This window comes from Anomalospiza imberbis, chromosome Z, assembly GCF_031753505.1.
Source record: "Anomalospiza imberbis isolate Cuckoo-Finch-1a 21T00152 chromosome Z, ASM3175350v1, whole genome shotgun sequence".
NCBI lineage: Eukaryota > Metazoa > Chordata > Aves > Passeriformes > Viduidae > Anomalospiza > Anomalospiza imberbis.
The window spans coordinates 25,704,023-25,729,714 of record NC_089721.1 but is presented as its reverse complement, the minus strand read 5'-3'; the positions used below and the strand labels follow the sequence as shown (position 1 = coordinate 25,729,714).

The following is a 25,692-nucleotide window of genomic DNA, read 5'->3' as shown; positions in this document are numbered from 1 at the left end:
TCCAGCAGAGCCAATCCCTGATGGCTCTGAAGATGGACATGCTGCTGGCCAAAACTGGGGCAATGAGAGAGGCTGGTAACACCTGTGTGATGACACATTTAAGAACAAAATCAAAACAAAGTCACAGGTTTTTGCTCCTCACCAGAGAAGAGAAGGAGCTCAAAACATGCGAGGGAAAAAACATGGAGACGCCAAGGTCCGTGGAGAAGGAGGGGCAGGAGGTGCTCCAGGCACCAGAGCCGAGATTCCTCTGCAGGCCATGGCGAGATCTTGGTGAAGCAGCTGTGCCCCTGCAGCTGCAGCTGTGCCCCTGCATCCCTTGGGGATCCACAGGGGGTGCAGAGATCCACCCGCAGCCCGTGGGGATCCACAGGGTTGCACAGATCCACCCACAGCCCGTGGGGATCCAGGGCAGATGCAGAGATCCACCCACAGCCCGTGGGGAACCAGGGTGGATGCAGCAATCCACCAACAGCCCGCGAGGGAAGTGTGCCAGCTGGAGTAGGTGGATGCCTGGAGGAGGCTGTGTGCCCATAGGAGGGACTAACATTGCTGCAGGTGTGGTATGGCTGCTGCTCCTGAGAGTGGACCCACACCTGGGAAGCTCACTGAGAACTGTCTCCTGTGGGAGGGACCCCACGGTCTCGCAGGGGAAGGACTCCTCTCCCAAAGTGGTGGAAGAAAATCTCGGTGATGAACTGACCAAAGCCCTCATGCCCTGTCTCCCTACTCTATTGTTGGGAAAGAGGAAGGGGCTGGGAGGGAGAAGGTATTTCAAGGGCTTATTTTACTTCTCATTATCCTCCTCTGATTCTGTTAGTAATAAATTTCACTTTGCAACTGAATTTGAACCTGTTTAGCCCTTGAAATATTTCTCTTGGTCCTTATCTCACCCAAGAAGCCTTTGATAACTTTTTTTTTACCTTTTCACTCCTTGGCCCTGCTGTGGCAGGGGAGGGTGAGTGAGTGGCTCTCGTGGGTGCCTGGTATTGGTCCAGTGTCAAACCATGACAAGCACCACAGGGTCAAAATGTTTGCATGTAGAGGAAGAGACAAGAGGAGAACATCAGGCTGTGTGGAACCATGACTTGGAAATCAGTAGTACTGTCTGTCTCCAGTTGAACCAATTGAGCCAATTGAACCACCAAGGTCACTGCATTACTCATCCTACTGCTGTTTTCACCAAACACCAAGAAACTAGAGCTGCTTAGGTGCCCATATGGTCTACTGTAGGGCCACATATCTCCATACACCCACACATATCATTGGCATTTCTTGAGTGGATTGTTCCAAAAGTCTCCACACAAGCTTCTCTAGGTTGAAAAGCCCCAACTTGAGAGAGAGGTCTCCCAACATGGAGAGACTGTCTGATGCTGACATCTGAGCTCAAGCACTGGTAAGCTGGAAAAAGCCCTGCTCTCCAGCCACCCAAACTTCTCCAAGCATAACAGCAAGGGCCAACACTGGCTCTGAGAAGTGTTTGTAAAGCTGCAAAGAAGCAACTCTCTTGAAGATGAGTAGAAGCTGGAGGAGGAAACATAGCAACCTCGAGAAAGTAACCAAGAACACAGAAATGCTAATATGGCACAAGGACAGCATGGCAGAGAGGCAGGGCCTAGGGCACAGCAGGGACACTGGAGGTGGCAGGCCATGATATGAGAGGAGCAGCTGAGCCTTCTGTATTCTAACCTACTTATGTGCAGCTGTTCTCCATCTGGGTGGCATTTTTGGTGACAACAGGGCTGGTCACAGGACTGGTGGAGTGGTGGCTGGTCTGGGTCAGAAAGAAAAGACAGAAACTGTTCAGTGTAGCATTGTTCTTCTCCACTCTTATTCACTGGATTATTATCCATGATCTCTGTATATCTTTAAATAGTGAAATGGGCTAGCTCAGGGAGGGGGTTGCAAGTGATATAAATTTGTGATGATGGGTAGGTGGCAAGGTTTATAATATTTTTAATTTATATAATATCAGGAATCACAAGGTAAAGCTACACCCATCATTTTCTCCATGAAATTGGCTTGTTACTTTTAGGCTATTAAGAGCAAACCCAGTCTCCATACACCCACACATATCTTTGTTTAGCTAACCAGCACTCACCTACTTATGGAGCACACTGAAGTGCACAGATACTATGCAATCCACTGCGTACATATGCACTATATTGTATTCCCCAAAGATGAATGAAGTAATAATAAAACCACATTTGTGCAGGGTGTACACAGTGTGCATGTAACTGAACACCGAACAGTACTGCTGAGCGCAAAGAGCCCTTGGAGATTACACCTGTTTGTATCAGGATATAAATGTTTTCTTTCCCAGGTTAGAGCCTATCCCATTGAGAATTTGCTCATGATTTTATATTCTGACTGTAAAATTGTCATTCTTTTATCATGCTCTTGGAAAAAAAAAAGGTCAAAATGATACTGTGGAAAATAATCTAGGCTTGGAAAATACCTTATAGATCAAAACTGTTTCAAACTCTCCCACTGAGGCACATCTTTCCTACTTATTCATGTAAACTTTCTCCTACTTAGAGCAGTTTTAAATAAAAACAAGACTATTGCATTAGGAAGTTATGCACCCTGTGGTTGTGGATAATAATTTCTTCTTTTGGACGTCTGGTTACACAGTGGCTCCGTTATGGAAGGTGTCTGTCCTGAGGCAAACACCATAGAGCATACCTTATGTTCCGAAGTACTATGTGTTAAGATTTTTTGGTGATTGTAGCCTGCTGAGATGAGCTTTTAAGAAAAATACTTGAATACTTGCTTCACAGGGGACCTATTATATCCTCAAGTTACCATACCACATTCCTGATCAGATCTTTTAGAGCAACCCAGGACACCAGCCTTAGAGATGAAGCAATTGCTTTTTATCCATGGATACAATATCATGTGGCTCTTACATTATCGTCAAGGCATAATAAATTACTTTTATTTGTAGATAGATTAGTTGGGAATTTCATGTACCTAGCAATCATTTATCCTTTTGCAAGGTTTCTGCATCCTGGGATGAAATGACCATCAAGTCCTTCTGGCTGTGCTCTGTATGTCTGTGTCTTGCTCTGAATATACAGACCAGCCCTGCGCCTATGGTTATGCCCCAGACACATAAGTGTTGGTGTCCACATCCACTTTAACACCCATGCCATTTTCCCAGTTCCAGAGACAGCAACAGCAATACAGACTTTGTGTGTAAAGCCCAGGGTTTATGTTCTTCACCTCCAAAAGTTAATGTCATCTGATTCACAATATTTAGTGACACAAATGGGTGAAGATATATATGGAAGAGCTAAATACAACTGCTTTGCTCTTCATAATGCCAGCTTCCCTGTCTGATCCTTCTCATGCTATCCATCCATCCTAGCCTAACTTCAATATGGGTGTTATGCAGAGAGTCAATACACTTTCTTGTGCAGCATCTAGGAAGTAATTTCTGTGTAATATTATTACAGAACAAATATTCATGCTAGTAATCAGTAACATCTTCGGCCTCCCTAAGTATTTAGTGAACAAAGGATGGTGGGTGCACATAGTGCTTTCTCGGTATTCACAGAAGCTCTGCAGAGCTAAAACCACACAAATTTTGGGGCTTTGAATATTGTCTTTTGCATCTTGCCAGGCCCTTATATTAAGACATGTCAAAAGTTGAGAAATAATTAGATCTCTGAAAAAATATATAATTGGGATCCTTTCAAAACCATCCTATCTTCCCTAAATTATTTTGTATTACCCCATCCCAGGAACCCTGCATACTTCCCACTGAGTGGTAATAGGCCTTTTTGCTCTCTCTGCAAAGATTTTATTGTTTGATTCAGGGCAGTTTTTTTTCCTCTGAGGCTGGTGTGATATATGAAATTAAACCTAGACAAGCCACATTTGAATTAGAGCAAACCCATGTATATAGGGAGACTTTCCCATATATCTGGGCTCCCTTATGAGGATCCCAGTCATGTACATACTGCTATGGAATGCTGTCAGACTGACATTTCCACAATATCTACCAAACTCATCAAAGTGGAATCATTGGGTTTTTAACTGTATTAGTATCTCTTACAGAATGCTCTTGATCAGCAGAGAAAGCAGCTGAATTTAAGACAACCTGATATCTTGCAGGCAACAGAACCTTGTTATAGGTTTGGGTTCTCTGGAAGCTGGTAGAAGAGATAGGAAAAGCCAGGTGGCATAACAAATGAAAACTTTGAAACAAAATTAAATTAAGGGAAACTTGATGACAAGCAGTTTTGTTGAAAGCTTAATGTTGCTGGGAAGCCGTCTTCTTGTATTATAGCACAGAGATATACATTACAAATAACTGAAAATTCTACTCGGCAGAGCACACAGTTTTGTTTATTCATGGACTTTTTTTTTTTTTACACATTATCCTTGATGGTGCTGTATCAAATTAAAAGGCTCACCTTATAGTAAAAATTTCTTCCTTTTATGTGGTATAAATCTACTCTGTGTCAGTTTAAAACCATCACCCCTTGTCATATTGCTCCAGGCCCTGCTAAAAAGCCTGTCCCTCTCTTTCCCATAAACCCCCTTCCAGTACTGAAAGGTCACAAGCAGGTCTCCCTGGAGCCTTCAGTCTTCCAGGCTGAATAACTGTAACTCTCACAGCCTTTCCTCATTGGAATGCCGATAGTATTTTCATAATAAAAGTTGTCTTTTCAGAAGTCAGTGCCTGGAAACAGGCACCCAACAAAATGCAACTAAAATATATGAAAATGTATTTAAAAAAAACGAGGGGTAGTACCAATCATACCTTAAGAGCTATGTGCCAGTAAATACAAAGTAATACAAAATAGATAATCAACACATTTAGGCAGACTTTCGAATGGCTTCCTCCCGCTGCTGTATCCTTCTGCTAACAAGGCGGCAGAAGCAGCACAGGGACAGACTTACAGACATACATCTCGTTTCTCATACTGATGATCCAGTAAAGAACACTGTGCTATCAGTGCTGTGGATTTACTAATTTGTGATTTATCTTCTGTGAAATGACTGTACAAATAAAAAAAAGCATGTAAAAGAGGCCAAGTGGCAGTAATGGGAGATTTTAACTACCAGCAATCAACTGCTACATTAGGAGGAGGAAATAAACCAGAGACTGGTGATCTCTGGTTTTTGACTTAATACAGAATATGCATTAAGTGTAAAAGGCTGGAATAAAACCCAGATTGCAGACAAGGAGGAAGGAGTTTCAGAAATAGTCAGGTGGTTGGGAAGGTGAGGAAGACATTTTTCCACATCTAATTTCTTTGACATTCTGCTGTAAAAAAGCAAAGGGACAGTACAGTTGCCTAATATAAAAAGCACCATTCAGCTTGGTGTCACCTGCAAATTTGCTGAGGGTGTGCTTGATCCATATGCCTATGTCATTAATGAAGATATTAAATAACACAGGTTCTAATACAGACCCCTGGGGGACCCCACTTGTCACTGATGTCTGTTGGGACTCTGAGCCATTGACCACTACCCTCTGGATGTCACATAGTCACTTTCTTATCCATCTAATAGTCCACTGATCAATTCTCTCCCTCTCAAATCTAGAGAGAAGGATGTTGTTGGGGACCATGTCAAAGGCCTTACAGAAGTCCAGATAAATTACATGTGTAACACTTGCCTTGTCCATTGATGTGGTTCCATCATAGAAGGCTGCTGCATTGGTCAGGCAGGACTTGCCTTTGGTGAAGCTGTAATGTTTTTTTCAAATTACCTCCCTGTCTTCCATGTCAAAAGGTGCCATGGGGTATGTGTCATGTAGGTGAGTGTATAGGTTGAGGTATCTGGTTGCTTCAGCTCTAAATTTCTTAGCTCACCAATAGTGGCTGCAGACACCAGTTCTGCAGAGTTCCAGGTAATATTTCTTAGAACGCACTGCAGTCTATTGGAAAGAAGAAAGGAAATCAGCTGGTTGACCTGCAGAAACTTGAAACGTGTTTTTGTTAGAATAAGTGCATGTGCACCAGTTAAGACAAGACTTGCTCCTGTCAAGGTGATCAGTCTAGCTTTTTGTTTTCTCTGAACTGATTAAATGAAAACAGGATTGGCATCAGAAAAGCCTCTTTGTCAAGAGACAGTACTCCTAATTTAGTAAAGAATTTCCACATAATCTTGTTTTTATAGAAAATGTACATCGTTGGGTGTCCAGACCATGGTATACAGTATCCAAAGCTCATTTCAGAGGAAGGCTTTGAGAAGTAACTGTTTTTCACATGCTGAACTGCAGAACATTAGGGTAATCTGTCCTTCCTGGGGGTATATGGATGAGGGGATCAAGTCTATCATTAGCAAATTTGCAGATGACACCAAGCTGGGTGTGCATGTCAATCTGCTGGAGGGTACGAGGACTCTGCAAAGGGACCTGGACAGGCTGGATTGATGGGCCAAGTCTAGCAATATGAGGTTCAACAAGACCAAGTTTTGGGCCCTGTGCTTTGGCCACTATAACCCCTTTGTAACATTACAGGCTGGGGTCAGAGTAGGTGGACAGAAGCCAGGCAGAAAGGGACCTGGGGGTACTGATTGACAGTGGACTGAACATGAGCTAACAGTGAGTCCAGTGGCCAAGAAGGCCAGTGGCATTCTGGCCTGTATCAGGAATAATGTGGCCAGGAGGACCAGGGAAGTGATTCTTCCCCTGAACTCAGCACTGGTAAGGCTATACCTTGACTGCTGTGTCCAGTTCTGCATCCCTCAATTTAGGAAGGATGTTGAGATGCTGGAGCATATCCAGAGAAGGGCAACAAGGCTGGTGAAGTCCTACAAGGAGCAGCTGAGGGAGCTGGAGTTGTTTAGCCTGGATAAGAGGAGGCTCAGGGGAGACCTTATTGCTCTCCACAGCTGCATGAAAGGAGGGTGCAGCCAGGTGGGGCTTGGTCTCTTCTCCCAGGCAACCAGTGACAGTTCAAGAGGAAACAGTCTTAAGCTGCACCAGGGGAGGTTTAGGTTGGACATTTGGAAGAAGGTCTTCACAGAAGGGGTGACTGGGCACTGGAATAGGCTGCCCAGGGAGGTCATGGAGTTGCCATATCTGGACGTATGTAAGAAAGACTGGATGTGGTACTCAATGCCATAGTCTAGGTGACAAGTTGGTGTTGGGTCATAGGTTGGACTTGAACTGGGTGATCTTTTCCAATGTGATTGATTCTGTGATTCTGTGATATCTTACTGTACTTACCTTTACCACCCCAATACTGCAAGACATAGTCTGTGATCTGGCTTGAGATTTTGCTTGTTGATTCCAGATGAGCAATTTAGAAGATGAAGATAAAGGAAATCACAGACTATGATTCTTCCATTCATTCTCATTTCTGTTCTTTGCACTAGTGGCTGGGTTGCCTGGCTATGACCTGAACCAAAGCATCTTTTGCCTCTGAATCCTCAAGTCTGCTCTTTGTCTTCACTTCTGTTGTTCCTGTCTAGTAAGGGATTTTTCATTATGGTCTGTGTTGTTGGTGATTCTTCTAGTAAGTTCTTAAAAAACAGCCAAACCTGGGATTACTTGATTTTAGTATTGATAAACAATCTTAGGTCTGGCTTCACAAGTATTACCCTTTTGAGCTGATTCACTCTGTATTCATAGTAAAGGAATTGAATGCATCTTCTTACACTGGTTACATCTGCACTAACACTGTAAGCAGATATTAGACATCAGTGTTAATCAGGTAGAGTGTAATCCAAAAACTCACTGTAGCCCTGTGGATGACATGTTGTACAGGGCTATATTTTATGACTTCTCCCTGGAGAGTTATGTGGTTAAGCAAAGAAGCATGCTGTTGCTTGATGTTTAATAGGTTGGACATTATTGTGGAGCCTGTAAAACCTCAACCTTGCTGTTACGTATGTTCTTCAGTAACTGTACAATTAGCATGTTATAGCTGCAAAAGGTTTCCTCAGTCAAGGGAATTGTAATCTAAAATAAATATTTTAAAGAAATATTCCAAAGGACTTTTGTCTACAGACTTGGGTCATTGCAACAGTAAAATTTTTAAAGTGAATTTTTTTTTGCTAACTATAGCTATACAAATGAAAAAGCAAAAATACTTATTTTTGATAGATACATTTACTTCCATAATTTGAAAACTGCTCATTCTCGTTTAACTCAGAGCTGTAGCATGTCAGCAAATGAGAAGTATTTCAGTGTTCATTTTGCCCCCTGTGGTGGTACAGTTAATTACTGTGGGTGGAGTACTTCTGATCCTTTTGCCATTATTGGTTATTATTACTTTTATCATAGGTTAACATCCAGGAAACTGTAAGAAAAAAAACCCAGCAGTATATTTAACTATAAGTTCTGCAAATTATTATTTTCTGACTGTTTCCACTGTAAACAGAAAAATATAATAATACCACTGTATAAGTACGTCCTCGTGTGTCCTTTGTCAAAGTATAGTACCAGCATCACATTTAATTCAGAGAAAATGAAGGTTAGGAATGAACTTGTGGCCCAAATAAAGCCAGTGGGAGCTTTGCCATGGCCTTTAGAGGACCAGCTTGTTACTACATGTATTCAGCTCGAGTCAGTATAACCAATTCTTATTTATGGACTTTATTTTGAGCACATTTTTTCTTTAGTAGTTAGAGTGTGTTGAAAATACTGACCTTCTGAGCTAAAGCGAAATGAAATAAGGAAAAGGAAAAAAAAAAAAAAGAAGTGAAGTGATTTGTGTGCATGATAAAAGTGTTTTTCTGCAATAACACAGCATGTGGTCAAGAATTACACAGGTTGCATTTGCCACTTTATATCTCCTGCCAGACGAATACAATTCAGGGCCTGTTACCCCCGCCTGCAGTACTGTTTCATAGTTATGAAGTCATGACAGCTGTGATTGCCAGTGTAGAGAATAAAGTCTGTGGAAAAAGTCTGGATAGCTTCCTACTGTACACAGGCCAAAAATAAGTTAGCTGGAATTAAAACAGAAGAGGAGAAAATTTGCAGGGGGAGAAAGCAAGGGAAGCAAATGATATTTCATACTGGGACACAAGCTGAGGCAAATAGACTCTGGGACAGATCCTGATTCCACTCCCATCTCTGCAGGGTGCTGGAACTGATAAAATCTGAGGTGTAACCAAGAACCCATTTTGGCCAAGTATACTCTACCTCATGGAAATTGGTACTTCCCATTTCCTGCCTCCCTGGAGATTCACAAGTCATTTGAATTAATTTCATTCCCAGCTTAACAATAACTGTGCAAACACACCACCTCAGTTCTTGCACCTGAGGAAACATTATGATCTATAAACTCACAATGTCCCACTTGAACATGGGGAGCAGGTGCTAATCAACAATGTGTTGCTGACATTTAAACAAGGGAGCTCCACAGGCACAGTCTCCCATAGCTGGGACAAACGCTGCAGCTCCATCCCCCCAGGTTTGGGGCTGTATGATTTCCAAAGCAAGATCTGATTTCCTCTTACTTCATTTACCATCTGTGGAAAAATCTTCTCATATAATCAAATACTTTGCCAATGAATATTAATGGCAAATATTTCTGTTATGTTTGTGAAAAATAGTGCCAGGGTATGAGGAACAGTATAACAATCAGTACGTACAGTTTGGTTCTGCACGTTGCTGTGTAAGCACCACAGAGAAGAATGCCATTGTTTGGGGTTTTTTGCATCTAGTAACTGATACTTGCCACAACAAAAAATTTGTCATTAAGGTGAGATCTGTGTTCTTCAGAAAGCCTTTGAGGAATCTTAAAGAGAGTTTGTTTTCTCTCTTAAAGAGAGGGATGACAAAGAAATACCTAGAGACAGTGATGTGTTGGATACAGAGAAATAGAAGCTGATTGCAGAGCTTTCATGGGCCACAAAAAACTACTCTGCCCTATCTGTATCTCTAGCTGATAAAGGTGGACAGTACAATTTGAATTCAGTATGATTATGGTGATTGCAATTGCATTGAAAAGGACCTACCCCAGGAAAAGCAAGTGTTGTCAAACAAGATACATGGCAAAAGCTCTTGAGAAAAATTATTAGCCAAAAATACAAAAAGAGGACTAAAATGGGGACTAGCTATTAAATTTTGAGTTCATGGGCATCAATTTCATGTTGCCCATGGCCATATTCAGAGGGAAGGGTGTACTTCTGCCTGACTTGGGGAGAAGAACTTTAACTAATTCATTTAACTGAATGACTGTTCATGGGGGCCTAGCATTATGCTGCTGACCAATTTCAGTTGTGTGTCTCAGGAACTGTCCCTTACCTCAAACCCTTGCTATATGGTGATAAAGTTCCCTAGAACATACCAATGACAGCAATGATATTTTTTCTTTTTATTGCTCTGGCTTATGTGGTCAGACCTCATCTTTGCCTTATTTAGAAATAATATTTTATATTATGAAAGTAGCCATTATGTTAACACAGAGGCTGACTCAGACTGTTTGACTTTTCTAATCTTTATTTGTTTATGATTTTAAAGTATTTAAGGACAGAAAAAAAATAGGTTGAAAAATTAAACATGGTGAAAGCCACATGCAAAGGGAAGATTAGGGATTTAAGTTTTCCCCTTCCATCTGTCCTCCCTCGGTAATTATATCATCACTGTAGCACCTCCTTCATGCAGTTCTGTGGGGTCTTGAGAAACAGCTAGTCTGGCATAAAAATACACAAAAGCAAAGATATTAATGGGAGATTTTAAACACTTGTTAAAATCTTCTTCTCCAGTGCCACTTGATAATGAGGGACTTGTGCAGGGCTAAAGGACAGGTAAGAAAATGAACTGCTGCTTGCATTTTGAAACTAACTGTAAACAAGAAAAGGAAGAGCCAGTTAACAAAGCTGGGAAAATATCACCAAGGACAAAGCTTGACCCATTCTGTAGCTATAGTACAGTCCTACAACAGGTAACACCAAAAAGAAAGCCTCTTGTGTCCAGAAAATGACAGACATTTCTACTCCCACCTCAACCATCCATACAATGCATAAAATATAAATACCCAAACTTATTTTCCCTACTATTTTCCCTCTTTATTTTTTTCCTTTCCATTTATTTTCTTCCTATATCTTTAGTTTTTTTAAGGGAAACAAAGTTTAAGTACTTTCCCACTTCATCCAGAGGACAGTGCCAAGTCTGCAATTGATCCATGCTTGGCGCCTAAGCCAGCAGGCTTAAAGCCAGAGTGAGGCTTTCAGCTATTGGAGTTGGTCACTGTCCACAGGCTAGTCCCTGACACAAATGATATAGCAGCAGAGGAGAGTAAAGAAACATGTGAATTGAAGCTCTGGAGTTTAAGACAAGAAACATATACAAGCTTATTTAAAAATGAGCACCAGCACACTTGAGCAATTGGATGGGGAAGGTGGGAAAATAATTTAACAATGTGTATTCAGATGGTAGAAGTGCATTGCCCTGGCCTTGCAGCTACAGACTGAGATGCTTTATTAACATGTAATTATGTTGATTTCCATTCTGATAGATCAGACTAAAAGAAAAACTGGAACATCACTTGCTCTGCAGCCTCTTCCTGCTAATCACAGAGAATGTCCTTGGAGTACATTTCATTTAAGAAAATTGATTGTAGTCTGAAGAACTTTGTTTTATGTAAGATTACCCCTCGCTTCTCTGAATCCTTAGGATTACAGGAGAAGGAAGTTGGATTTTACAAAGATAGGTTTCCTTGAGGCAGGTGATAGGGCATTGCAGTTGAACAAAGACAGGGAAGGGTAACCCTTGGTGCTCATCAAGATTGCAGGGCAGCACTTTGGGTTATTTTTGTCTTAAGGGTTTTGTTCTGTATCATAGCTGCTCCTCTGCTTCTGGGACTTGCTTTTTCAGAGGCAATTTCTATATAGGCACTGTAAATAGAAGTGACATGATTTTTTGTTGTAGTGGACATGGTCTACTTGTGTTTGCTTAAATTACCAATAATAGGCATGCTTCCTCTCCATCCCTGTTTTCCTATTGATCTTACTTGTATTTGCTGTACATTGCACAGCTGCCTGAACTTGAGTCTAGCTTCAACTCTGCAGCTGTTCAGTGTGTCCTTCCCACTGCCTGATCCTAGTTAGGATTTGGTTGAATTGGTTAATACACCCAAAGTTAACAGATGTGTCCAAAAGGTAATACCAACCTCATATATTTTCTTTTGTCCCTTTCTTTTGTGCTGTTTTGTCCCTCTGCACAATAGCATTGTGCACATGATCTCATTGTTCCTTACCATGCATTATGTTCTGTGGGCCTACAGTCTGTGGTAAATGAGAATGACTATGCACAAAGGAGTAAACCAAAGAAGCACTGGGCAAGATCAATCTTCTGATTGATCTCTCATATACACAAGTTCTCAAAATCTCATGCTTCACATAATCCATAATGCATTGAAATAGTAATTCAGGGAAAGCAAATTAAATCAAAAGCAAAAATGCTGCGTGATTTTGGTTGAGGTTTTTTTTTTGTTTTGTTTTGTTTTGTTTTTTTTTTTTTGTTGGCTTGATTTTTTGTTGTGGCTTTTTCTTTTTTGTCCTGGGGAGGGAACAGATTAAATTAACAAAACTATTTTATTTTTTCGTATCAACAAGAAAGAATCTCAAAGTCAACTAGGTTTCCATTTTGAGCAAGAAATGCCCACATTTCCTTATTAATTGTTTACAATGTTTCTGGAAAGGGTAGGCCAATTTTCTCTACTTTTATTGCCCAATGAAGGATGAGAGGAGTACAGCAAAGGGCACAAGTTTCTGTCATTGACCATTTGTGTGTCATTTTACTGACACAATAAAACCAAGAAATGCAGAAACACTGAAAAGCAGTACAGAATTGACAAGCATAGCTGGATCTCCATTTGCTCTTTTTCTATACAGGATGTAGGTGTTACCTGTGCTTGCCCATGAGATCAGGGCAAGTCAATTTACTGCTATTATCAGAGTCCCTGTGACTCTTTTCAAGAGTCATGACATAAAACCCCTTCAAAGATCATGCTTTCCTTTTGTGTAAAACACCAGTGCACTGAAGGAAGACTCCAGTCTTTTCCTTTAAAGCTGCTATATGGCAGTGGAGAAAAAGATCCCTGCAGTGTGCTGTGAGCTGTACACTGTACTCAATAGTGACTTCATCCTGCAAGCTGCCTTCTCTGGCCCACATCCAGGAAAACATGAAGTGTACATTTAATTTTCAGCATGTGTGTAGGGTCATTAACTGCAAGCACATTCTTACATGCCTCCCTCATTTCTTGTTTTCATTCTATTATAGAGTATAAAAGGCAGCAGTGGTTTTCAGGGTTGAGAATGTTTTGGAGGGGACCTAAATGAAAGTACTGAAACCTCCTCACTGTATATAAGAATAGCAAGACAGTAATATTCTTCTGATTGACATGATATTCCTGCATGGAATACTGTACTGTGAACAAACTTTGTCAGGCAAACTTCTGTTTGCATGCATGTTGCTTCATGCTGCTAAACTGAGCAGTAGGTTGAGAAAGGAAAAAGTAACTGTCAAATGATGTAGAATGTTCCCACTTTGGCCATTATGCAGCTATCCTGCATCTGTAAACACACTACTTTTTTCTTAAATTTTAGCAGTGATATATTAATACAGTCTAGTCCAATTTATATTGCCACCTGCATATGGCTGCCTTTAGGTATGTATCTCTCTTGTTCCTCCTGGGCAAGGATCTGCCAGGAAGGAAAAGCCTTCCAGAGGTGAAATTGCTGGTTTTGAGAGCTTCCTCTGCAGTCAATCTCACTGAGGAGCTCTGCAGATGTCATTTCCTACCCTATATCTCTTCCTGCAAGTGACCCTGTGGTATGTCATGTGGGGAGATATGCAAAGTGAACTCCTGGCTCTAATGAAGTCACAAAAGACAGGTGGAATTATATTTTATCACATTTTCATTATTTATTTAGTGTCACTACAAAATTACAGTCTCTCATACATATGCCTCCTTCTCAAGCTGATTCAAATACATTATTATGCCTACTTCACCTGTGGAAGAACACAGGCTAGTAACCATGGTCAAAGACCAATGTGGCGGTAGAAGAGAAGTTTTAAATTAAGCAGGAGTGGAGAGGTGGGCTTGGACCCAAATAATTGGATTGTGTAATTTCTTTTGGGAGCTGGCAGAGACTTTGTAAAAATAGGCTGCACAGGCTGCACAGCTGTCCATTTACAGAAACTGCTTGTCCTCTCTGTTGCAAACCTTCTGTGGACACTGCTGGTGAGGACTGCCCAACTCCCAGCAGCTTTTGTGCTTGGAAGCCCAGAGAGCTGCCACATAGCAGTGCTCATGCTGGTAGCTTCTGGGCATGGGAAAGCAGCAGGGCAGCTGTGCTCAGGGACTGGTCTCTCTGGAAAATCCAGTCTGTGCTACTGTACTCACCATCAGTCCTCTTTGAGCATTGTAAAGCATGGAAAGCATAAATTAAATCATCTGTTAGCTTTCCCCACGAAAAATAAATCTAGATTTGCCCTGGGAATTTGAAAAAACTTTCAATGTAGGGCTAAATTTATCAAAATTGAGTGTTACCCACTACCAGAAAATATCCTTGCATTACAGAAAAAGAAATACGTGAGCATAAAATTCAAGCTTAGATCCTAAAGTTCCACAAACAACCAAACTCTTCTATAACCAATATTATTTGTCTTAAATATGGCACATATATGTTTCAAAGTAGCCTCTTTCATACATTCCAGTAAATAAAATCCCATTTCACTCGATTGGAAAAAAAATGGTGATACACTGTATGTGCCAGATATTTTTTGAAAGTTCTCTGGAGAAAAGAATACACACAGGAACTGAGATTTATTAAAATCCAAGTAATTTTTGAAGAAGCCAGCTTTACTAATGAGACAGCCTGAAAACCAGAGACTGTCCATTCCAGCATATGTGCATCATATGAAAGCCAGTAATTTTTTATTAACTCAGTATTGCCAGAAATTATATTAAGCTGAAACACAGCTCCAGCTAACAAAAGCTTCAAGTATATACTGGGACCTTTTAATGCTAGAACAATAAGCCAGCTTTATTACACTGATTATTGATCATATGAGGGTTGTACTGGTATTTGGTCATAACTACATAAAATTATTGTTTTTCTGCCATGATCATTGGCTACACAATTACAAGGGACCAATAATACATTTACAAGTAATTACTGACAAAGATTTCTTTTGTTGTATATAAATGTAGTAAAAGCTCCAGGCTAATTTTACCAGCATGTTCATATGATATCACTTCCTGAAAATACATGGAAGTTAAAAAAACAGGTATATACACAAAGGAAAGGCTGTACAAGTCCTAGAGAAAAAAAAGTGACCTCAAGAAATATCCTGGGTTTCTACCTCAGAAACCTGTTTTAACATTGAGGTCAGTGCAAGAGGAATTAAAGTAAAAACACTGTTTTTACTTTACTAAAAACACTGTTTCTGTATTGACACAAGGCTAGAGAGAATTTCTTTTACAGTGAGTAGCCTGCTTAGAGAATCATGATTCAATGGCAATATTTTGTGAGTCACTCTATTGATTTGGTGAGACTTTGGTTTCCTATGTTTCCACATTGTCACTTTACATAGGTTGGAGCCAACTGTACTCAACCTCTGCTCTAAATTACTGGTAGACAAATCTGAATTGATTCAGCTGATTTTATAGGCTATTTTGTTGAGTTTACAGGCTTCTTTCTGAATTTCCCCCAGTGAAGCATAATTTGGTCAGTTTTATGTTTGTAAGAAAATTTAATTAAGCATGACAGACATACTTATCCTAAAAAATATTACTATACTGTAAAGAAGATAACAAAGATATCACTCCTTTAAATCCACAAAGCCTTTTTATCATGTCCTAGAATATGTTTTGACTTTTTTCTAGCTTCTCCAGATACACCACAAATTTTCTAAGATTTCTAAACCCCAGATGAGTTTAGAGTTGTGTTTGAATTGAAAAACAAATTATTGCTACTTCTTTTCTGGCAGAAATCTCTCATGTCTTGTCTTTGGCCAACAAGCTTCTACTTTCCTTAGGATTCTGGATAGAAATGTTCTTAAATTTCTTTTTGCATGGGAAACTGATTTTGTTCTTATATCTATCTATTGAATGGTGTCAAATTTCCTATGAATTCGAGCTATTCAGAAAAAATAAGAACCAGCCCTGATCCAGCCCCAAAATCAGTGATGCCACTGAAACTGGCTATAGTGAACTTACTTGTTATATCCTTTTGCTCTGTACTGTCTGGATTTGGCTAGCAGCAAAGCTTCTGAAGTGCTGTGAAGAAGGTTAAGAGGTCTAACAAAAAAATCAGATCAGATTTTCCATCAGTTCCTCTTTAAGTATACAGTCTTTTCATGAATACTACACACTAAAATGAGTTAGAGCAAAGGTGTGAAAACTTCCATTTTTAAGTACAACTCATTGTTTACTCTGGAAACCTTATTTTTCTTCACATGGGTCAAAAAAATATGATTTTTAAATGTTTCCTATTAATCCAAAATGCCTTAATGCTTCATGTCACATCACTAGGGCCACCTTATCAAAGTGAAATGTTGTGGCATTTTGGGGTCATTCAGCTATTCTATGTAGGGTTACAAAATGGAGACATTTCTGTTGCACTTCTGATAAAGAAAATCAGAATGATCCTGACATTTGCTGTAGGGAGACTTCTTTACACTAATTTGAATATTTAACTTCAAATTAAAATACTGCAAAGATAATATTTCACTTCTAAACATGCACCACAGGCCTGTAGATTACAAGGGATCTCTTGTCACAGGGCCATGATACAATGTAGCAAAACCATGCTTCTCAGTCTGGGTAGTTTTTCATCCTCAGTGTCTGAGCTACACTCTGTCCAGAAAATAAAATATAACATAATATATTGCAATATAATAAAGCTAGACAATATTATATGTAAGAAGGCCTGACTCTAATGTGTCACTTTGAGCACTCACTACTGTAACTCCTCAGGTCTACAGAAAATATTAGAAGCAGTTTCACAGCAAATTATTTCAAGAATTCATTACCTGCATGAGTGGAAGTATACTAAATTATGTCCAACACAGAGACAATTATTTGCAAAGAAGTGCCAAAACCATATTTTGAGTAAAGCAATAGTTCTGATAGATGCATCAATTTGCTGGCATAAAGCACATCTTGCCCTAAGGGTTTTCAACAGAAAATTGCTGCCAGTCAGAGCTTGCACCCTGACATCACATATCCCTGTCCCCAAGCTGACATTGTTATGTTCATACATGTCTGTGCAGGTGAGTATCACATAAGGATATTTTTAATTTTTCACACTCTCATAGACTCTGGTGGTTGCTAAGTAGTGCAGAATTTGCAAACATCCAATGATGATAAAAGCAATACATCCGAGAAATACAGAATCACATAATTGTTAGAGTTGAAAGGGACACCTGGACATTATCCAACACCCTGCCCAGGCAGGGTGACCTAGAGCAGGTTACACAGAAATTCATCCAGGTGGGTTTTGAATGTCTCCAGAGAGGGAGACTCCACAAATTCCCAGGGCAGCCTGTTCCAGTGCTCTGACACCCCTCATGAAATTCTCCCTCATGTAATGGTGCAGATTCTTGTGATTTAGTTTATGGCCATTGGTCCTTGTCCTGTTACTGGGCACCACTGAAAAAAGTCTGGCACCATCCTCTTGGCACCTTTCAGATATTTATATATCTCTCAGTCTTCTCTTCTCCAGACTAAACAGGCCCAGTTCCTGCATTCTTTCCTCATAAGAGACATGCTCCAAACCCCAAATTATCTTTGTGATCCTCTGCTGGACCCTCTCCAGAAGCTCCTTGTCTCTCTTTTACTGAGGAGCAGAACTGGACACTGCACTCCAGATGCAGCCTCTCCAGGGCCAAGTAGGGGCACAACTCCCTCGACCTTCTGGCCATGCTCTTCCTGATTCACCCCGCGATACCCTTGGCCCTCCTGGCCACAGGGGCACTGCCAGCTCATGGACAGCTTGTGATGCACCAAGAGTCCCAGGTCCTTCTCCACAGAGCTGCTCTGTAGGAACAACCCCTGGCCTGTGCTGGCACTTGGGGCTGTTCCTGCCCAGCTGCAGGACATGACACCTGCCCTTGCTGAACTCTTTAAGTTTCTCTCTGCCCAACTCTCTAGCCTATCAAGGTCCCACAGATCGGCAGCAGAGCCTTCAGGTGGATCAGCCACTCCTTCAGTTTAGCGCCATCAGCAAACTTGCTGAGGGTACATTCTATCCCTTCATCTGGGTCATTGATAAACAAGTTGAACAAGACTGGTTCCAGTATTGATCCCAGAGAATGCCACTGACTGTTGGTCTCTAGGTGGATTATGCTCTGCTGATCATGAGCCTCTGAACTCTGCCATTCAGCCAGTTCTCGATCCACCTCACCATCCACTCCTTTAACCCACATTTCCTGAGCTTACCTGCAAGGATGTTGTGGGAAACAGTGTCAAAAGCCTTGCTGAAGTCACAACAGACAACATCCACTGCTCTCCCTTCACCAATTTGTCCTGCCATGGTGTCCTGGGGTGACAGGACATTTTCATGCTTTGTATCCCAATCGTGTATTCCTGTGCTCTCCGTTTGTTTTGTCTATAGCCGTGTCCCTCCCCCGGGCTGCTTGCTCTGGCTTGCTGCTGCTAGCTGTAGCCCCGCTTCGCTTGCTCTGCTCTCTTGCTTCTTTTTGTTTTTTCTTTGCTTGCCTTATTTTGCCATTTTTCTATTTTTGTTTTTCCCTTCCTTCCTTCCTCCCCTTCCCTGAAGACATCGGACCTGCTTCGGACCTTGATTCGGGAACGTCAAGGAACTCCTCCGGAGTCTGCATTACAGAGAAGCTCAGCACTCTCCTCAGCAGACTGCCCAAGCTGTTTGGCCTCTCTTGGACTGGTGAAAACATTTGTTGTCATCTCAGGCTGCTTTTCTTGTGTTGGGGAGTGTTTTTTGTTCTTGCTTAATAAACAAGTTTTTTCCACTTATCCTCCGAAGAAATTCCTCCCGAACCCGGTGGTGGGTGAGGGGGGAGGAGTTGTGGAGGTTTGTTTCCTTTAAGGGGCTCCTTTGGAGATTTTCCCCTAATTTGTCCTAAACCAGGACACATGGTAACCAGATATGCACCCATATTCAGAACTGTTTTTTTTTACTTCTTTAACCCTCTGTAGATCTGAATTTTAAAATAGAAATAAATTAAATAGTCATACAATTCATTCACTGCAGTCCTGGATAAATTCAAAGGTGTTGTGCAATGCTAAAATCAGATGGGCTCACAAATAAAAGGCTGGCCATTAGCATTGTCATTAGGTTACCTGTGTTTCATTAGGATTCTGGCACACAGATAATCAAGACATGTGGCACACCAAGCTGCAGGAAGACATATAAAAAATATAAGAAGCAAGAACTCACTTGAGATCTAGCATATAAATACCAATTTGACAACTGCAGGTCTCTTTAACAAAGCACCAGTTCAGGTTTCTCAAGAGCAAAGCATTTACATTGCTGCAAACCCACCTGAAAAGCACCTAATTTCATAACTGGCCATGAAGCAGAGCCCCTGACACATGCAGCAAAGGGAGGGATGCAGAGAGTGCCAGAGCTGGCAGAGTGGCTAGGATACAAGGGCTCAAGTGCCTGCAGCAGCACCAAACCTGCATGTGCAACCACTGTCCTTCATTACAGTTGCTGCAGCAATGTTGTTCTCTGACATTCCAGCAGAGATTAGGGCCTATAATAAATTAGGAGCACACACACAGACCCCAACATTTAAATAACTTTGAGGTGATAAGGACAGTAGAAAGTAAAACAGAACAGCATTTTATTCACTTGATAAGGATAGTAGAACAGAACAATATTTTACTCTTAAGGACAGCAGATCAGAACAGCACAGCCTTGGAGAAATAGATGAAGGACGTAATTTAGCAAAAAAAAGTCATGCAAATCACAAGCAGGATGCCAGCTGAGCTCTGCAAGGCTGACAGAGCACCAGTTATCCAAAAGAACAATATTGCACTTACTAAAAAGTGGGGGTCAAGTAACAGCCACCTAAAAAGGACACTGGACAGTTCCCCAGTAAGCTCGAGGCTGCTATGCGGGCTACTTGTCTGGTATCTTAGAGAGAAACAAGAGTTAAATGTTATAAACTACATTTTAGGACCTTTCACAAATAAATAGGAGTATTAATTAGGATGGTAATTTGTACAGTATCAAATAACATAGTGCCTCCTTCGAACTTTTCAACCCTACTTAATAGTCAAACATCTCTCTAGAACTATAAGAGCTGAGGGGTATTTAGGGCTTGCAACCAGCTGCTTTATTGAGTTTCTAGTCTAAATTGCTTTGGCTTTCCACTTTCTGAAGTCCACAAAAATCCTACACCCCCTCAAAAAGAAAATGGCATCTAGATGGGAGGACTTAAAATCATAATACATATTTTTCTACTGGTTCTGAAAGGGTTTAGAGAAAAGATTTTTGAAATAGGATTTTAATTTTTAAAAATATTTTAAATCTTTTGTTGGTGTGGGGAAAACAAAGAGAAAGACAATAAAATTGAATTTGTCCCTCTTAGCTGAAATATTGCAGTGAATACTTGCATTCACTAAACTAATCTTAAATAACAAACATTAATAATGTTTTATTGTTTTATTAATGTATATTAAAACATAAGCCTAGGCAACTTTTACCCATGATGAGTAATAATATCAGAGTTGTAGCTTTCCCTGTGGAAAAAAAACCCTTTTTCACACACATACAAAGATACAAGATAAAATACAAGATATAATGAAACAGCTAGGAAAAGGTCACTATGGAAAAAAGACTGGCAAACTGTGAGAAATTCTGCTGACAGCCTCGGTGAGTTGAGTTTCACTTCACAGATCAATTCATGGAAGCATATGATCAGAGCAATCTAGTCTTGGATACTTTCTACTATATCTCTAGTCTTGCAAATGAACTGGAATATTTGGGAATATAATTGGATGTCCTGAATATTTTTAGGAAAACCAGCATATTTGAACTGTGGTCACAGAACATTCTAGTTCATTTGCCAAGTAATATTTTCCTGAAGTCTAACTGAAAAAAAAAATAGACTCCACAGCAGCTCATAGCCAAATGTAGCCACTTAGAAACTTATTCATAACTATTCTATACCGCCATTAATAATTTTTACATTAAATCCTGTCAATTACGAGGTATGCATAAACCACAGTACAGCTGCTGGCAGAAGTACAGGACTTGATAGAGCTATAAAAGCAGCCTAGACACATTCAGGTAGAAAACTGCCTAACCTTTCAAAAGCTGAGTGTCATCCACCCCATAGAGGGACATATGGAAACAGCCGTAGTGCTAGACTCATATAGGGCCTGGGGTGAGAGAGGCTTAGTTTGCCCAGATTCAGACCCTCTGCATAAGGGATAGAGCATTTTAAATGTATCAACCATTTTTTTATTTCACCTATTCTTGGATATAATGAGTAGTTTGGACTGCTTATTCCAATATATTACTCTGCAAGGATTTTTTTTTTTTGGGTTTTTTTTGACCTAAGGATGAATGTTGTTTGCATAAAGCTGGACAAAGATGCTCTTGGTTTATGCTGACTGAAGAAACTACATCCTAGAGGTTTTACAAATGTTGCAATCTTATCATTCCTTTCAGTGAGGGAGATTAGATAAATACACAAGGAACATATCAATCCAAGGGCAGGATTGGACTTTACTAGAGATAGCAGAGGATGCATAGTTTTCATATCACCTCTTTTTGGGGTGATTGTCTGAAGCCAGATCTCCCTGTTACAGCTGGGTAGAACTTCACAGACCAGTCACCCTGTAACCTCCTCTGCCTGCAGCATGAAAGAGGGATGTGTCATATCAGCTGGAGAGGTTTTCAGAGGAGGTGGTGGCGACAAATGCAAACAGCATGCCTTCTCACAGCCTCCCTCCTCTCATCACTCTTTCTAGTCTCTTGGGCCACTACCCAGTGCATATCTGTCTGCTGCTTAACAAACTCTAGCTGTGGTTTCAGGCTGATAAATAATTATGCTAATTAACAGGTTGAAGGAAAATGTGATGTTGTTTCTGTGGAATGTTCTGAGAGGCTGGAAACACTTAAATGTAAAAATGACATGTGGTGAAATAACCAATAATTTGCTTAAGAAACCCACATCTGGTATTCCTGCTAGAAATACGGGTTAATAGTCTGTCAGGGGCAGGCAGTGGCAGTGAGTAGCTCTAGGATAAACAAAAAAGCCTTAACGGCAGGAAATGGGCTTGTTCTCCTAGCATAAGCATTTACATTGGCTGCTAACCAGCAAGAGATGTAAAAGCAGTTGTTTAGTTTACACTTGGAAAAAAAAAAGAGACGGAAACAAACAGACTTCTTCATTTTGTGTATCTGTGAAAAAAAATAAAAGCCAGAATCTAGCTAAAAATGATAATAATATATATGCTCCACATTCTGAGATGGAGCCATAGACTCAGGACAAGACTCCAGTCATAAAAGAGGAGAGGGATTACTAAAATTATTTTTGTATTATTGAAATAACTGTCAGATAATTGCATGCATGATTTTAGGTTACTCGTGCAGAAAAAGGGAAAGAGCAAGACAAGAGAAGTGAGGACACTTGATTAATTGATGCAGGTTGATATCCTGATTATTTTTTTAATATAAGAAGATTGATCGTGGTTTTTGTTTTGAGGAAGGTCCAAATACTACTTGAAGAGTAAAGGCTTTCCCATTTGACACCGCTGTAGTCAGGAAAAGATACAATCCACAATGTAGTAACACATACTTGTGTTGGTGTGGTGTTGCAACTGCACTTACAAGCCTCAAAGAGAAAGACACATTTTAAGATGGGATAAAATGTAAATAATGTTCTCATTTGACAAGATTCAGATGAAGTTCTCTGTGTGTGGCAAGCTGAATCTGTATTTATAGCAGTTAAAGAAACACACAAGATTCTCAGGATACACTGAAGACTGTGAATAATATATTGTTGGTTCCTAATTTTGTTTTAAATAAACAGACAATGTTCTACCTTAGATGGTGTTTCTCTTCTGAAATAGTGCAAGTCTTGCAAAGATTGCTGCTACAATCTGAGATGTAATTTTCACACAAGAAAACATGACACCTAAGCAGATATTAGCAGCTTTCTGTTGCATGTTGGACTGCTTGACATCTCAAGCTAAATTTTCTTTCACAGTCACTCTCAAAGATGTATATTATCCCTTGTCAAAATAAAGTGTTGTGGTCTCTTTCCAGACCAGAGAAATACGGTAAGTGCACATTGCCACCATAGCATCCAAGCTGCTCTCTCTTTCACTATGTTAGTGCATATTACAGCCTTGCAAATGACAGGCTTTCACAGCCTCATATTTTAGTGTCATGTCTTGTTCTATAATGACACTGTGTTTTTTCTAGTGATCCTAGCACAGCTTTGCAACCTTTCTTAAAGCAGTGAGAAAGGAGGTCTTCAAGGACACTTGCTGATACCTGAGGTGGGAAGCAACAGCAATAAAATTCCTCAAAAGCCTCATTTGTCAGCCAAAGTAATTAGTATGGTTCAGCTCACCTGGATATAGGCAGCACAACATCCTCCACCATGTAATGTTTTTAGGTCTGAGGCTGAAGTCTTTTGTACAAAAGTTGAATCAATTCTTGTGCTTTTTGAAGCTTTCTGTAAGCATTCAAGGCACTCAGCCGCAGAAAAGGTCTGCTCTCCAGCACTGTACTCATTTGAAACAGCAGCTCAGAGAAACTTGCTTCTTGTAAACAAGAAATGTCAGAGAGAGAATCCATCTCAGACACTTTCACTTTTTCCCCATGTTGTGCTTACACTAAGCTGAGATGACACAGCCCTCAGTATGCAATATGTTCCCATGGGCTCATATCTACTTAGGTTGTCTTTAGATCATCACATTTATAGCATGAGGAGCCAATAATTCATGGCTTCCAGGAACAAAGATGAAGGGAGAAACCATAAAATCTATGCTTGACTTTTTGTTCCTCTGTGTTCTGGTTCACACATGTAAATACTAGTGAAACAGTCCATTTCTGAAACCAAGACTACATCTCATTTGCATTTAAGGAATTTAAGAATTTAAGGAATTTAAGAATTCCAATAAAGACAGAGCCACTAATGCCAGGAATTTCTGCTCACCAGAGACTGATATCATGGATCTAAAATGGCTAGTAACAACATGAAAGAGCAGGTGACAAAAATAAAGTAAATTTTAGGAATGGCAATTAGATCTTAAATGAATTTTTCTAACTTCAGTGAGCTTGTTCTTATATCGAATTTTGCTGAATTGTGATTACCTTTTTGCCTTTTGCGTATTCCCAGTCAGAGCACATCCATCATATTTTTGCTCATAGAAAAAATTTTATGATTAAGAGGACAGGAGAAAATGGGAAATGAACAGGAAAAACATGGAAAATGAGCACTAACATGGAAGCAATGATCAATCATTAAAAATGTAAATCTTGCTGCAAATTTTTCAGTGAAAGCATTAGTCAAGAAATACAGTCATTCACCACAAAAAAATCACTCACGAAATAGCTGTCTTTATTTTGTATAGTACTTTCATTTACCTTTAAGTTACCAGCAAAATGGTTTGTCTAGTACAATTAGGTAGGAGATTTGTATAATTTCATATGGCTTATGTATTACTTGAATGAATTATGGTTTAACTAAACTGCAAAACAAGCAGTCCCAATGCTCAAGTTGTGAAGCAGCAACAGTCCTCACACTTCAGTGTGGTTCTTCAGGGACAGGGCCACAAGGACAGTCACTGTGAGGCAAGGGTAGCCTTTCTTTGCTCCTATAAACTACACGTGGTGGTGGTTTTTTTATGTTGGCACTCAGTGAAGGCAGAAAGCAGCATGGGAGGATTCACCACCAGCCTTCTGCACCCCAAAGCTCGCAGAGTCTATAGTCAGGCCCTGGACATTTGACTGCTCGCAGCACCCATTCCTCCCCACCACTCCTAGACAGAAGTTAATTATAACATATGATCAGATATCTAGGCTTGGGATCTAAAATGAAGCCTTACAAGTGTTTTCTCTTCTCCCATGAAATTTCAGACTGCAGCCAATATTCAGATCTAAATATGGGTTTTCATATCTATTACATTTTATTCAAAACTCTGCAGACTTTTAAAATACCTGCTCAAAACTAAAACAAACAAAACAAAAAAATAAACCCTTTTGCTTAACTCTAAACATTACTACAGACTTGACTTTCACAACTGATTTATGTAGGGCTTGCGTAAATAGAGCTTAGTAAGCTTCCCATGCATTACCAAAACAAACTTTTACTCCATAATGCATTGTTAGAGATTTGATAACACTGAAAGGATATATGTTATTGATTCTCTTTTCCTCAGGAGAAGAATTTCTGTGATTGAAGAAAAAGCAGCAGGAAAATCAGTCTTATGGGGTGGCCTGGGGAAGCTGTTAGTAGAAGAATAATTATGTTTTCTGAGCAGATAATGTGGAAAGCAACCAAATACTTCATCTTTAGACTGCATCTCCAAACATAGGGCCCACCTTTTGCTCTTACAAGAGAGATTGTTTTAAGCTGGGTAACAAGAGTCCAGTATTTTGACAATAACCAAGAATGACCATTTGGGGTCGTTTTTATTTGCATTAATATCCAGTCTTTTTAAATGGTCTTGGCATGCTCTTGGCCTCAGGAACTTCCTGTGATAATCAGCACCAGAACTGAATCATGCATTGCTGTCAAAAGATATTTCTTGAACCAAAATT

At 40.2% G+C, this 25,692-nt stretch overlaps 1 long non-coding RNA gene across 1 annotated transcript; it reads left to right on the top strand.

Annotated features, from left to right (window-relative positions):
- The first annotated feature begins 3,390 nt into the window (after positions 1-3,390).
- On the top strand, positions 3,391-21,228 carry LOC137465507 (uncharacterized). The gene is made up of 2 exons (XR_010994668.1): positions 3,391-3,432; positions 21,123-21,228. It is a non-coding gene; the product is annotated as an uncharacterized lncRNA (long non-coding RNA).
- The last annotated feature ends 4,464 nt before the right edge of the window (positions 21,229-25,692 follow it).